We start from the raw sequence: 13,188 nt of genomic DNA on the forward strand, positions 1-13,188 counted from the left end.
TCTTTAGGCAGCTCAAGATACTGGCTAAGGGTCAAAAGTCTGAGAGCTTGTCCCTTTTTCCATGTAATAAGCGACACGAAAGGGAGGAAGATCAAGGAAATTGAGGGAAGAGAGGAACAAAAATGAACAGCGTGAGACAAAAAAAAAAGAGAAAGAAAGGAAAAAAAAAGAGCTAGTTGAAAAGCGTAGGAGCGTTAAGAAGATGAGAAAGTAGAAGCAACAAGGCAGGAAACGAGCGAGGAGAGCGGGAAGAGGAGAGGGAGTTCTGACCCTGGAGCGCGCCCGGCCGGCTCACTGCTCCCCATCGCGGGGGTGGGGGAAGAGAGGGACGAGCGGAGAGCGACCTCCCCGGATGCTGAATGGTCGCGCCCGGCGGCGGCGACCAATGGGCGGCCGGGATGTTGGAGCGGCAGCGTCGGTCGCGGCGCTCGCAGGCTTGGGGTGGGTGGGGGGAGGGGGAAGGGGTGGGACGGCGGCCGCCGCCATGATGCTTGTTTGCTTTCAATGAAAACGAGGGGGGCGCAGAGGAGGAGGAGGCGGCGGCGTCGGTGGCGGCGGCGTCGGCTGCGCGAAGGGGAAGGCAGCGGCGGGTGCAGTGAGGAGGGTGAGGCCGGAGGCCGAGAGGCCGGGAGGCCGTAGTGGCGGCCCATCGAGGCGGCTGAAGAGGGCGGCTGACGCGGTGGATCTCGGAGGGAGAACAAAGAGCGGCGGCTGAGGCGGCAGAGGAGCGGCGACGGCGGCGCTGCAGCAGCGGGCGGGACTGGTATGGTGGTTCCACAGGTCAGACCCCGCTGCACTCACAGGGAGGAGGCGGCGGCAGCGGCGGAGGAAGGCGGCGCACCCCAAGAGGTGAGCGAGACCAGTCCGAGGCCCGGCTGGGCGCTGCTCCCCACACTGCTGCCCACGGGCCCCTCTCGGTCGTGTCCCCGGGACCGTAGCGCGGGGGACTCGAGCAAGAACACCTTGAGTTTTGCGTGCAGCGGGCCCGAAGACTGGAGGAGATGGTGGCTGTTGGGGGTCCCTAGACGCGCGGCTGTCGCCATCCAGTTGGTCCCCGGACCGCGCCCCCGCGCCGAGTCCGGGGCTGGGGGGTGTTGTTTGACGGCGGGGGCGGGGCCGCGCAGGGGGCGCTAGGGTTGGGGGATGCCCTGGCTGTCGACCCTGGCTCTGGTCACCCGGAGGAGGGGAGTTGGTGTCCGGGACTCTTGGCTGGGATGGGTGGCAACTTTGGAGAAGCGGCGGTGTGGGATTGCGCGGAGTGGAGTGTGGAACTTCGCAGTTACCGCAAAGCGGGAAACCAACTGTTTACCCCCTCCCCCAAATGTATTTAAAATTCAGTTTAACACAAATTTTTTGGGGAGTGGGGGGATGGGAATGACATGGTTAAAGAAACCCTTAGCACCAGATGAAGAGATTTATGATATTGCTGAGGACTCAGAGATAGTTCTAATTACTTTAAGTTTTGTGTAATAACCTGAATCGTATCTCTTTTCTTTTTTTCGAAACACCAATCATTATTTTCTTTGGAAATTTTTTTTTTGACTTTTTCTCCTCCAGCTTCCCCTAAGAGCCTGTTAATGAACACCTGTAACCTCTTCTTGAACTGTTACTGCAAATGACAACATTGTGAATGGTCATCTTGCTTTTCCTTTTTGGATTTGTTATTGTGTTAAGCTGACGTTTAAATAATCTCCTTTAACATGAGTTCCCATACTTACCTGTTTTCCAGGTGGATTGCCCCATTAGTGGTAGTGTGGAATCTTGCCTCTTTGTGTCTGGGGGTTTTAATTTTGGAGAGGAAGAGAGTGAATATGAACAAGTGAAAAATAAAATGGCATATAATAGCACTTTGTGTTTTTCACAGTGCACTAGAATTTATCATCCCAAAACAGTTTTGTAGGCTTTAGGAGCTGTGTCCATTGATCAAAAGGTTTTGAAGACTTGTTTTATAATTGCTATCAGAGCAATTATCGCAGTCTTTAGAATGTGATGACTAGTAGAATAAAAATTGCTTAATATTTTTAGACCAGTGATCTAGTCCAGTCAACTTGCTTTAAACAAAATATTTGAATAGCTGCTGTTGAGGAAACAGGCCTAGAAAGGTTAAAGTGACTTGCCCAAGATATTACAGTTAAGAGGGAAAGGACCAGGTTTTGTGTAAATGGGAGAGCACATGGGAGTGAGGTACTTGATGGAGATTAGTTTTTTTGGGAGGGTGGAGTGCGTTTTAATGGCTGGAAGTTATTTGAGGTAGTTGAGTCTGGTCAGTTCTCAGTAGGTGAATAAGATACTTAATGAAATGGTCAAAAAAACGAGGATGTGACAAAAGACAAAGTTTCCTGTGAGACTCAGAATATTTTGCATAGTTTCAGAAGTGTCTTGATCATTGGTAACGTAGATGAGGAAGCTCTTTTGAATGCCTGTTTGATTTGTAGGTATTTTCAGGTTTCTTAAACCTTGGTGGCAAAGTAAAACTTTTCAGACTCTTGAACAGATATGAGTTGGTTACAGAATTTGGTCCTGGCTACAAATAAAGGCATTTGCTTCTGTACTTATGGTTCATAAATAATGCATTTATTTTGGTTAATGTGTAGGCATTCCACCACGTTCATATTAGCCTTTTTTATATTTAAAGCATAAACCTTTTTCATATCATAGTGCAACAGAAAGGGATAATATATGGAAGGCATCCTGGAATAAATGGTCAAGGCTGCTCACAGCTGTAGCCTTTGGGCCATGAGAGGTGAGGGCCGTCTTCAGCACACTTGTAACTTTCCCATATGGAAGGTATACTGGTTGGGAAACTGCTTTTAAAGTGTTTATTTGCATGTAAGATGGGGACTCATTTAGACTGCCTTAATCTTACCCTTCTCTGGGCTTTACCTCTCCCTCATCCATTTTTATTTTCTTGGTAAGTTATGTGCAAGGAATAGTATATGCTGGACATAATGTTAGACCCTGGGAATTAAAAAGTGAATAACACTCATTTGCTGTCTTCTTCTTGTAGTCTTAGTAGGTGTACAGAGTGCTGTGGGGAGAACAGTAGAGAACGATGAAATTTGTAGAATGTGTGGGAGCAGTTTACAGAAAAGAGCACGGAATAGGTGTTTGTCAAACTGGAGAGATGGGGTCATTTCAGACAAAAGGAACTGTGGGTGCACTGAGGTGCCAAGTGTTGGGGTAAGGCCAATATCGATGTGTTACTGAAACAGGGAGAGATGAGACACTCTCTCATCTCTCCCTGGAGAGACTGGAGATGAGCCTGCAAAGGTGTGTCCATCCTAGATTTTGAAGAACCATACTTACTAAGCTAAAAGTGAGGTTTATATCTTTATTCTGTAGCAAAGGAGTGAGCCAAAATATTTTTCATAGGGGAACAAGGTGATTTAGAGATCATTTGGGCATCAGTGTGGAGAATTAAGTGGAGCCATACATATAAAAAAGTCACATTTGAGATACTGTGGAGTTAGTGACTCTGAATCTATTTTAAACTTGGATATAGAGTCTTTTGTGTCTGATCCATTTTATAGTGGGCTTGAGGGCTCGGTTCAATTGCTCTATAATACAGGGTAATTTAAAATCAAAATGTTTTGGAAAAAAGTTAAGAGCAATAAAAAAAATGAAACCCATATAATGGTACATGTGAAAGTTCAGGCATTCAGAACTTGTCTTCTGAGTTAGGCTTAGGCAGACTGTAGAGCTTAAGCTGGAAAAATCAACTCTCTGCTCACCAGAAATGAGAGCCACCAAGCTTAACGGTTATGGCTGTCCTAATGGTCTGTGAGGATATGGACTGTAAACATTTTGTGAAATTGGGGAGAGGGCAGAGTTTTTTCTCCTGTATATTATTGGAATTGAAATATTGAAAATTTCTTAAAACCTAAGAACTCCTCATACAGCTGTTAATTTATATAGTCAGTTCTGCTGTAAAGCAACATGTGAGTTCCTAAAAATCACCATGATATGGAAAATTGTGCAGTAAAAACTACAGGCCTTTTGGGAAAAGTGGAACTAAAGCACAACACTCAAAACTTTGTCAGTGACTTATTTTAATAAAAAGGAACCTGGTGGGCTTCCCTGGTGGCACAGTGGCTGAGAGTCCGCCTGCCGATGCAGGGAACATGGGTTCGTGCCCTGGTCCGGGAAGATCCCACATGCCGCGGAGCGGCTAGGCCCGTGAGCCGTGGCCACTGAGCCTGCGCGTCCAGAGCCTGTGCTCCGAAATGGGAGAGGCCACAACAGTGAGAGGCCCGCGTACCGCAAAAAAAAAAAAAGGAACCTGGTAAAAATGGTAGCATAGTTTTACACATGTTAAATGGTTATGGTATACATAAATACTACAATAAATGTGTCACTTTACCTTGAAAAAGACCTGGTTTGCTTGTGTTAATGGGCATCAGAAAGGTTGCTGCTTGTGAGTTACTGTACAGTGGTGGAAGGAGAGTTACCTGAAATCGAATGGAATGTTACAGTAACACCAGAGGTGGGTGGGTGTGGCTCAGCTCTTGTGCACACACACAGAGTGAACTGATGTAGCTGGTAGGTGTTTTAAGGTGTGTGTATTTTGTGTATTTCTATGCAGCTCAGTTCAGCTGGGGGCAGGTTTCTACCTTCGTCTAGTTTTTTTCACAGAAAAAATCACACATAAGCAAATGGGAATTTTGTGTTAAGCTCAAATTTTCTAATATATCGGTTACGTTGGAACAGATTATTTTCAGAGTAAGTGATACAGCAGAACTGATTATACTTAAACACAGCATTTTAAAATAGGGCTAAAACTCAGTTCCAAAAATACTGGAAACACCCATGTGTCAGGCACCATAATAGACTTGCTCCTCTAATAGGGCTTATGCTCTTTTATTCTAAATGGGTTTATAATGGTATGGAGAGAAAAACAGATAAACCAATAAAGTGCTCATCAAGTTATATAGTAATGAGAAATACACAAAGCATTTGGGGCATGCTAAAGAAGGAGCAACTAATTCTGCTTGGGAAGCTTGAGGGGGTCATCTCAGAGGTCTTTGGGCTGAGCTTTGAAGGTTGAATAGAGGTTTGTTAGACTGAGTAGGACCTTTTAGTGAGAAGAAAGAACATGTGCAAAGTCAAGTTACGTACAACTTGGGCTGTGAAACATAGGATGCAAAGATGAAAGGGACAGGAGGAGTGACCAGAAACAGTCTGAATAGTCTTAGGCTTTTTCTTAAAGTGTTGAGACTTTCGTCTGTATATAATAGGGATTCATTGAGAGTTTAGGTGGATAGGGGTGGGGAAATTGTGTGTGTGACATACTTTTGCAGGAGACACAGTAAAAATGTGAAGGCTGGATGAAGGAGGCGGGGCCAAGAAACTGGGGTCAGAGAGTTCATTTAAGCCCTGTGAGAGAAATATTCTAGAGTTGTTAAAGGCTTCTTGATGATTTATAAGGTCAGCATTTCATGAATAATTTTCTTTCTCAGTTTTTAGGGGGAAAAAAGACTAGTGGGTCAAAACTCATTGCTACTACATTAGAACTTCCCAAAATGATTGTATACATGAATTAGCAGCTAGAATAAATGTTGAATGCCTCAAAAGGCCAAAATTCCAACTAGATAAGGGTAGCTAGAATACTGTGATTGTAAGAGTGGGAGGAGCAAATAGATTATGGTAACTGGCAAAAGATAAGAAAGAAATGAAAAGATTTCTGTTGGTAGCCATCATTGCTGAAGGTGTAAACTAGACGGCTGTTGCTTGTCTCATACTAAGAGAACAGATTTAATATTGATGGCTCCCTCTCCTTTCCTTTTTGATCTCGGTGATGTTTCATCACACAAATCATGGTTTGACTTAATGTTAGTAGGCCCTCAGCTTTGCTGGCTAGATCATAAATCTAAATTGTCCTAATATGTTCTTTTGTTCCATACTTTATATTTGACTTAAAATATAGAAATTAAAAATTTTAAGCTAAGAAGTGTTTGTGTTTTAAATTGAAATTTGTGGATGACCTATACTTGGTGTATCTTTATAGTTCTATTTTGAGTTAATTTATTGAGTTGAATGAAATTGCTAGTATTTGACCATTTTTGACCTTCAAAATTGGTAGTTTCCTGTGGTGTTGCAGTACACTCAGGCTTCTCTCTGACTGTATTTTATATTCACTTGTGTTATTAGGCACGGGCACATGATTAGAATTGCATTTTAACAGCAGTCTAGTAAACTCTTATGGGCTGTTGGTTATTGGCTGGGCACTGCGGATGCAGATGGGTATGCCGGTCTTCTTTTAGAGCTTAGACTAACTACTACATCTGCTGTTTGACTCTGTTTTGGAGGAATATTTTATCATAATTTTAAAATTTTTTTTCGCAGAGGTCTTACTGATTGGAAATTTTAGTTAAACCAATATGGACTTAAATTTATTCTTATTCTACTTGAGAAAAGGATTTAAGGAATTGAGATTTTGGGAGGCAGGAGGAGGTGGCTACAGAAACCTTAAGTTCTTAGAAATATTACTAAGATTATTTGCCTTTTTCATTCTCTTCCTCTTATGAGTATACAGTGGAGTTTTCCAGAGAATGACAAAATGATATGTAATATCTGATCAGTTGAATTCAGAGCAGATAGGTGAATCCAGCTGTCTTCTAGCATGTCAGACCTTAAAGATTTGCAAAAATGTAAGACAGTGTCACTCTTCTCACAAAATTTTACTTTTTTTTTTTTTTTTTTGCGGTACATGGGCCTCTCACTGTTGTGGCCTCTCCCGTTGCGGAGCACAGGCTCCGGACGTGCAGGCTCAGCAGCCATGGCTCATGGGCCCAGCTGCTCCGCGGCATGTGGGATCTTCCCGGACCGGGGCACAAACCCGTCTCCCCTGCATCGGCAGGTGGACTCTCAACCACTGCGCCACCAGGGAAGCCCTACTTTGTTCTTGAAAGTAGTTACTTTTCATAAAAATGTTAACATGTGATAGGTTTTATTATATTTAATGAGTAATACATATTTTAAAATTCCTTATTTCTAATTTCTAGTATGGCAAATGTTGATAGATATAACCCACACAATTGAAAGGTCTTTGAGGTACTTGAGTATAAGGGTCCTGAGATGATAGCATTTGAGGTCTGTTGTGTTAAGTATTAGGCAGAGTTTGGGAGTAGAGAATACAGGTAAAGAGTAGTTTGGAAAGGTGATACATCTGAGAAGGAAACTCAGGGGCTCATGGTCTTAGCAACATAATATTTGGAGAATGAACACAAGATCTTGGTTTCATCAGTGACAGAATTCTAGACTTGTGTGAGGCATTGGAGTACAGCTTTGCAGCTAGATTGTCCCAGGTTCAAATCCTAGCTCTACTACTTACTAAGTGTGTGCAACCTTGGGCAAGTTATTTAAACTCAGAGTCTCAGTTTCCTCATCTAAAATAAAATGAGGATAGTGTCTGCTTCATGGATCGCTATGAGAATTAAATCGAGATAATTACCAGTAAATTATTGCATAGTGGTTGAAAGCATAGACTTTTGGATCAGACTTGGGTTAAAATCACAGTTGTGCCAGTAGGATCTCTGTGATCTCAGGTAAATGACTTATTTTCTGGACCGTTCTTTCTTTATGTATGGAGAATAATACAATAGTATTTACTCATAGGAGTCCTGAGGGTTAAATGAGATAATGCATGTGAAGGGCCTGCCAGTTGGAGAGTGCTCAAAACATGTTAGCTGTTATGTGCCTAGTTTAGAGTATGGCAGATAGGCACTCCAACACAGTTTTGCCATTACCCCTACCTGTTTGAGGTTTGCTCTTATTTTGCCATAGCATGTCACTAAGATTATGTTTATACAGTTTTACCTTTAAGTTTGTCCCTTTGCTTCATATCCCAGCCTATCCTAGAGCGAATATTCTCAGCCTTTGGTCACTTAGGTCCTTTCTGTCTGGTTTCTCTAGATTTTGCCTTCAAGATTAGAGGCCTATGTTAGTTTTTCTTACTCCTGGTAACATGGGCACTGCTTCTGTTAGCATACTTATCTCTTACACAATGTTTGCTTTTTTTACTGTCCCAGCTTATCCCCTTAATTCTTACAAGTATTCACCAAACACTATTTGCCAGGCTCTGAAAATATAAAAATATTTAAAATGTAAGTGCAAAGACCCTATATTAGAGTAGGTGAATGAGACATGTCAAAAAAAATTAAGGTGGGATTAAAGAATATAACATTAGAAATATCTTCAAGGTTCAGGATAGCTCAAAGCTGGGAATGATAAACTCCTGTGTTTATGAGGGGTAGGGAAGAAGTCCTAAATTAGAGTGATGTTTGTAAAAAGGGTTGTAGTGTGATTACACCGTCGTAAGATTTTTGTTTGCACTCCCCAGTAGATTAAGATCCAAGATCATGTACGTATTTCCTATTTATTCTTTATTCCCAGAACCTGGCAGAGTGCTTGGCACATAGAGGCAGAAGGTGCTTAGTATATATTGGTTGAATGAATGATTCTGTAAAGAAAGCTCCCTTAAGGAAGCATGGTTTGGATGTATTGAATTGTTTTTTTTGGATTTTTCTTTGAAAACCTGATTTTGAGTCATGAAGGAATGTTTAGACCAGTTTATTAGTACAACATGCTAGGTCTTACACAAGACACTGGGAGATACAAACTGGGGTGATAGATGCTGTAGTAAATGTATGGTGTGCAGAGGAAAGAGTAGTGAATTTGTGCCTTTGTTGGGAAGGGCTTACAGGGACTCTGACATCTAACCTGAGTTGCCGTGAAGCGGGTGAGTAGGAGTTTAGGGTGAAGGTTTCCTTTGGTGAAGGGATTAGCATGTGTTATTGAAAGACTATGCCTTAGAAGTAGGTTTGCTTTGATTAATTTAAGACTTTATAGGGTAACTTGTGTGTCAGTGGCTGAAGATGAGTGAGAAAATAGTTGGCCTAAATCCAGATTGTAAAGGACTTTAGCTAGATAGGCAGAAAAGGCCATCTTAGATTTTTAAGCAGGAGAGTGACATGAGCAGGCATCTATCAGGAAGGTATAGAGAAGGTTGTTTAAAAGTTGTAGCTGAGAAATGAGGGTGTAAATTAACTTCAGTAGCTGTGAAAATGGAGAAGACAGGTTTAGAAGTCCTGAAGAGGTAAAAATCAGTGGGATTTAGTGAAAAATTGGATAAGACGTAGTGAAAATTTGGATAGGAAGAAGTAAATTGGCAACAAGGCTAGTGGCACTACCTTTTCATATATTCCATAACTTGTAGCTGTGTGAGGCTCCTGATCATCAAATAAAAGGATTTTTCTGCACATGAGTTTATTTCTTCCTTCTCCCCTCCCTTCCTTTCCTCTGCACCTTTTCCTTTTTTTCTCCTTTGTATATGTAAAAGAAGTAAAGCACCAAGAATGGAGGAGAAAATGTAACAAGCAAGGAAAGGAAAAGAGGAATTTAGCATTTTATCTTGTCAGTTAAGATTGGCTATAACTCAGCCTCATTTCCCTTGGAAAAAAACCTGGCCAATACAATTTAAAATAAATTATTTAACTTCAGAGTGCCTTTTAACAAGAAATGCATTTTTGTACATTGCCAAAATAACATCTCATAATAATTCATTAATATTTCAAAATATGAACTAGGTATTAAATGTTTCTCGAACAGTCCGCAGAATGTCCTTTGTTGCAGATTTGTGGATCCTATATAGGGACCATTCATTGCATCTCATTCTATATATCCCTTAATTCTCTTTAAGTCTAGAATAGTCCTGACACCAGCTTGTTAAAGGTAGCAGACCATTTACCCTGCAGAAAGTCCTGCATTCCAGTTGCTTCTTTGGTGTCATCTGGCTAGTTCCTCTAGCTCTTAATCAACATAAACATTGTTGGTGTGTATTTCATATTCTGTCAGATCCGAAGACCCACAGTATCTGGTTCTGCCTCCATTAGTGTTGGGAAGATTGATGAAGGGGGTAACAGTTTATTCCTCTCTTGAACATTTTCTACCCTATAATTAAAAAACAATCTGGGTGGTGGTGTTACCTTAGCATTATGCCAGTGCCAATGATTCATCTAATGGTTTTAACCCAGTTTATAAATCCTGTTTTAAAAAGGCTCATTAGGAATTATGAAATGATGTTGTTTTTGTTTTTTTTATTAATTCTTTAATTCTTCATTTATTCTTTTGTAAAATAGGACACGTTTTCACCTGGGGCTATTTGATGACTATTTACAGTACCCACTGAAAGGATAAAGACTTAAATCTTTCTCTTTAGTACCAATTTTCTTAGTTTAAAAGCTGCCTCAAATGGTGGCTGACTTGCACTTATGGTCTCTCCCCCGCCCTGCGCCCCCCTGCGTCTTCCCTCTTACCCCCCTCCCCTGTGTATTTTTTAAGCCATTTCATAAAATGTTTAATAATGAAAGCATATCTTTCTCTGCTGGTAAATAATGTCCTGTATTTCTTTAAGGTAAATAATTATTCTAAGATACTGAAAAACTGTTTCTCTGAGATCTAGATCAGGGACAGATTTTATGCTGCCAGGATCAGTAGTGATGTTTGGCACTGGACTGGAGGAATTAGAGATTGAATAGTCAGGGGCTGTATACCTGCTGACTCTGGCCTACCTATTTTTTAAAAGTCTTTTAATTCTACTTGACAGTTTTCAAGCCTCTTTTGGAAACATTTTATTCTTTTTAGGTAGTAATCTGCAGTGGCCTACTGTATTTAGAGAGTAAGATCTGCTTGTTGATTTCAAGCCTTGGGAAAAATCCTAAATTGTTTGTATTCTTATATCCTTTTCTCTACCTAGTTTCCAATACTATGTTCGGTTGGACTCCAAGAAAAATGGGTGGGGTTGCTCACTGGGCAGATAGGCTCCTCAGAAGGGCTTGATTGTCTAATTTGCTGCCGTTTCTTTTATTCTATCATATTCTTTTTTCCCCCCACTTCCTAATCTGCACTGTCAGGGATTTGGAAAATAAAGAAGATCTCCTCACTGCTTTCAAGTAATGAGCTGTCTCTTAAATTTTAAGGCAACACATCATATGTCATGAAAACCAAGAAAGGGCATGGTTGGCCGCTTAGGCAGAAATCATGACTCTTTGATGGAATGACCCCAGGTCTAGGGCTTGGATTTCAGATTTCAGTTCAGTAATACTTGTATTTATTCTCTGAAGTGTGATCAAACTCCGGACATTGATTCACCCTAAATAAGCTCACATGAGAGAGGTAAATCAGACTTCTGAACTTTCACTAAGAAGTCAAATGATTAATAATTAATAGTAACTCAAAATACTAACCTCAGCTGGAGAAAGCAGCTTACCATTATTAAATTCTGTTTGGAAAAGCCAGTGAAGATCACACGGTCGTAAGTAAAATCTAGTCAGAATAGTGGCATTTGGGTGATCTTAAGGAATCTTAAGGGATGTTGTCATCAAGCTCTGGTAACCTTACACAGCATTTTGTTATTACTGGTATATTCATATGATTCAGAATGGGCACTTGCTTCACCATATTGTCCTCTAGATGGAACAGGAACAGTTCTTGACTGTATAGCTTTCTCTGTTAGGTATTTTTTGTATTAGTCTAAAAACTTCAGGCACTGTATTTCTGTTTTGGAGAAATTAACGTGTAGGAGAACAGTTTTATTAACAGTATTTGACAAAACAAAAACGTGCTGTTTCTTATACAGATGATTAGTCTCACCATTTATATTTTTACTTTCTTCAAAAAGCTTTCAGGATTACTTATCTCCTGTGTTTTGACTACATGGTCAAAACCATTTCTATGTTTGAAAGATAGCTCTACTTCTCATCATTAGAGGAGCAGCATAGCATAATGAAAGTTGCTTTAACTTTTTTCCATTTTTTTATTGTAGAAAATATACATAACATAAAATTTACCATCTTAACCATTTTTAAGTGTAGCATTCAATGGTATTAAATACATTCATAATGTCGTGCAGCCTTCGCCACCATCCATCTCCATAACTTTTCTTCTTGTAAAACTAAAACATCGAACCCGTTCAACAGTAAGTCCATTTGACGTAAGTGATTGCTGACTGGCTTACTTTAAATTCACATGATGGTAGGTTTTTCTCCAGCTTTATTTAGCTGTGTAGGTATCCAGAGTAGGTAGAGACTTGGTTAAAGCAGATTATGGCTCATCCAAACACATAAGGTGAAGTGAGACTGGAGCAAGGCGTTTGGGAGAATATGCAAGGAAGTGAGATTTCATTTCACCTGAATATTTCAGAATGTTTCTATAAGAATAAGAATTTAAAAAATAACCACAAGCAAAATGAACAATAGTCCCAATATCAACTTAGGTTTAGTTCTTCTTCAAATTTGTCCAATTCTCAAAAATGTTTTTTACACTTGATTTGGTCAGATCAGACCCAAACAAGGTCTATACATTTCATTTGATTGCTGTGCCTCTTAAGTCATTTAATATCAACTTCCTCTTACTCCTCCTTTTTCATACCATTCATTTGTTGAAGAAACTGGGTCTTCTGTCATATTGAACTTTCCATGGTCTGTGTCTGGCTGGCTGTATTCTTGTGGCATTATTTTAAAATTAAGAAAAAATTTTTTAATCATGGTAAAATTATAAAAAAATTTACTATCTTAATAATCATTTTAAGTGTACAGTTCAGTAGTGTTAAGTATATTCACATTGTTGTGCCTCGTGTTATTTTTAACATGTTCCTCTGTCTCCCTTACTTAGTGTAAACTGGTACTAGATCTAGAGAGGCTGATTTGATTCAGGTTCAATTTTACTTTTAATTTTTTGGATGAAGGGGCAAGGGCATACATAGTGTTGGCATGTAAGTCTAGTTGTCCTAATACTGAGATCGATCCTTGGGTTGAGGTCTTACAGCCTGATCTATCTATTTAAAATTTTTTCATTGGATTTTTTTCACCTAATACTTTTATTAACCGTTGATGGTCATCCATTTTTTCATTAGCGATTGTGAAATAGTGTTTTTTCTAATTATGTAACTCTTTTTACATTTATTAGCTAGAATTCTGTTAAGAACATTTCCTCATCTAGTTTCTGCCAGAAATGCAGGATAAATGCTTGATTCTTTCCCTTTATTATCCAATTTTCGGGTGACTGCATTTTTTTTTTCTCCTGTTAAAGTTTTGGATTCATGCAGTTTGAAATGTAGTCTTTCTTTTGATGTTCAGATTGTCATGTTTGTGGCCAGTGGGACCTCTTCAAGCTGGCTCCTGTGTCCTTCAC

At 40.3% G+C, this 13,188-nt stretch overlaps 1 protein-coding gene across 2 annotated transcripts in view; it reads left to right on the forward strand.

The window, feature by feature from the left end:
* The first annotated feature begins 551 nt into the window (after positions 1-551).
* CNOT6 (CCR4-NOT transcription complex subunit 6) overlaps positions 552-13,188 on the forward strand; it is a 67,287-nt gene continuing 54,650 nt past the window's right edge. For both annotated transcript variants that reach the window (XM_082836550.1, XM_082836551.1), the window contains exon 1: positions 552-849. The gene's annotated coding sequence lies outside the window, so the exon portion shown is untranslated. The remainder of the gene's footprint in view (positions 850-13,188) is intronic.

The sequence above is a fragment of the Leucopleurus acutus genome, assembly GCF_964270905.1.
Source record: "Leucopleurus acutus genome assembly, chromosome: 3".
NCBI classification, from domain to species: domain Eukaryota; kingdom Metazoa; phylum Chordata; class Mammalia; order Artiodactyla; family Delphinidae; genus Leucopleurus; species Leucopleurus acutus.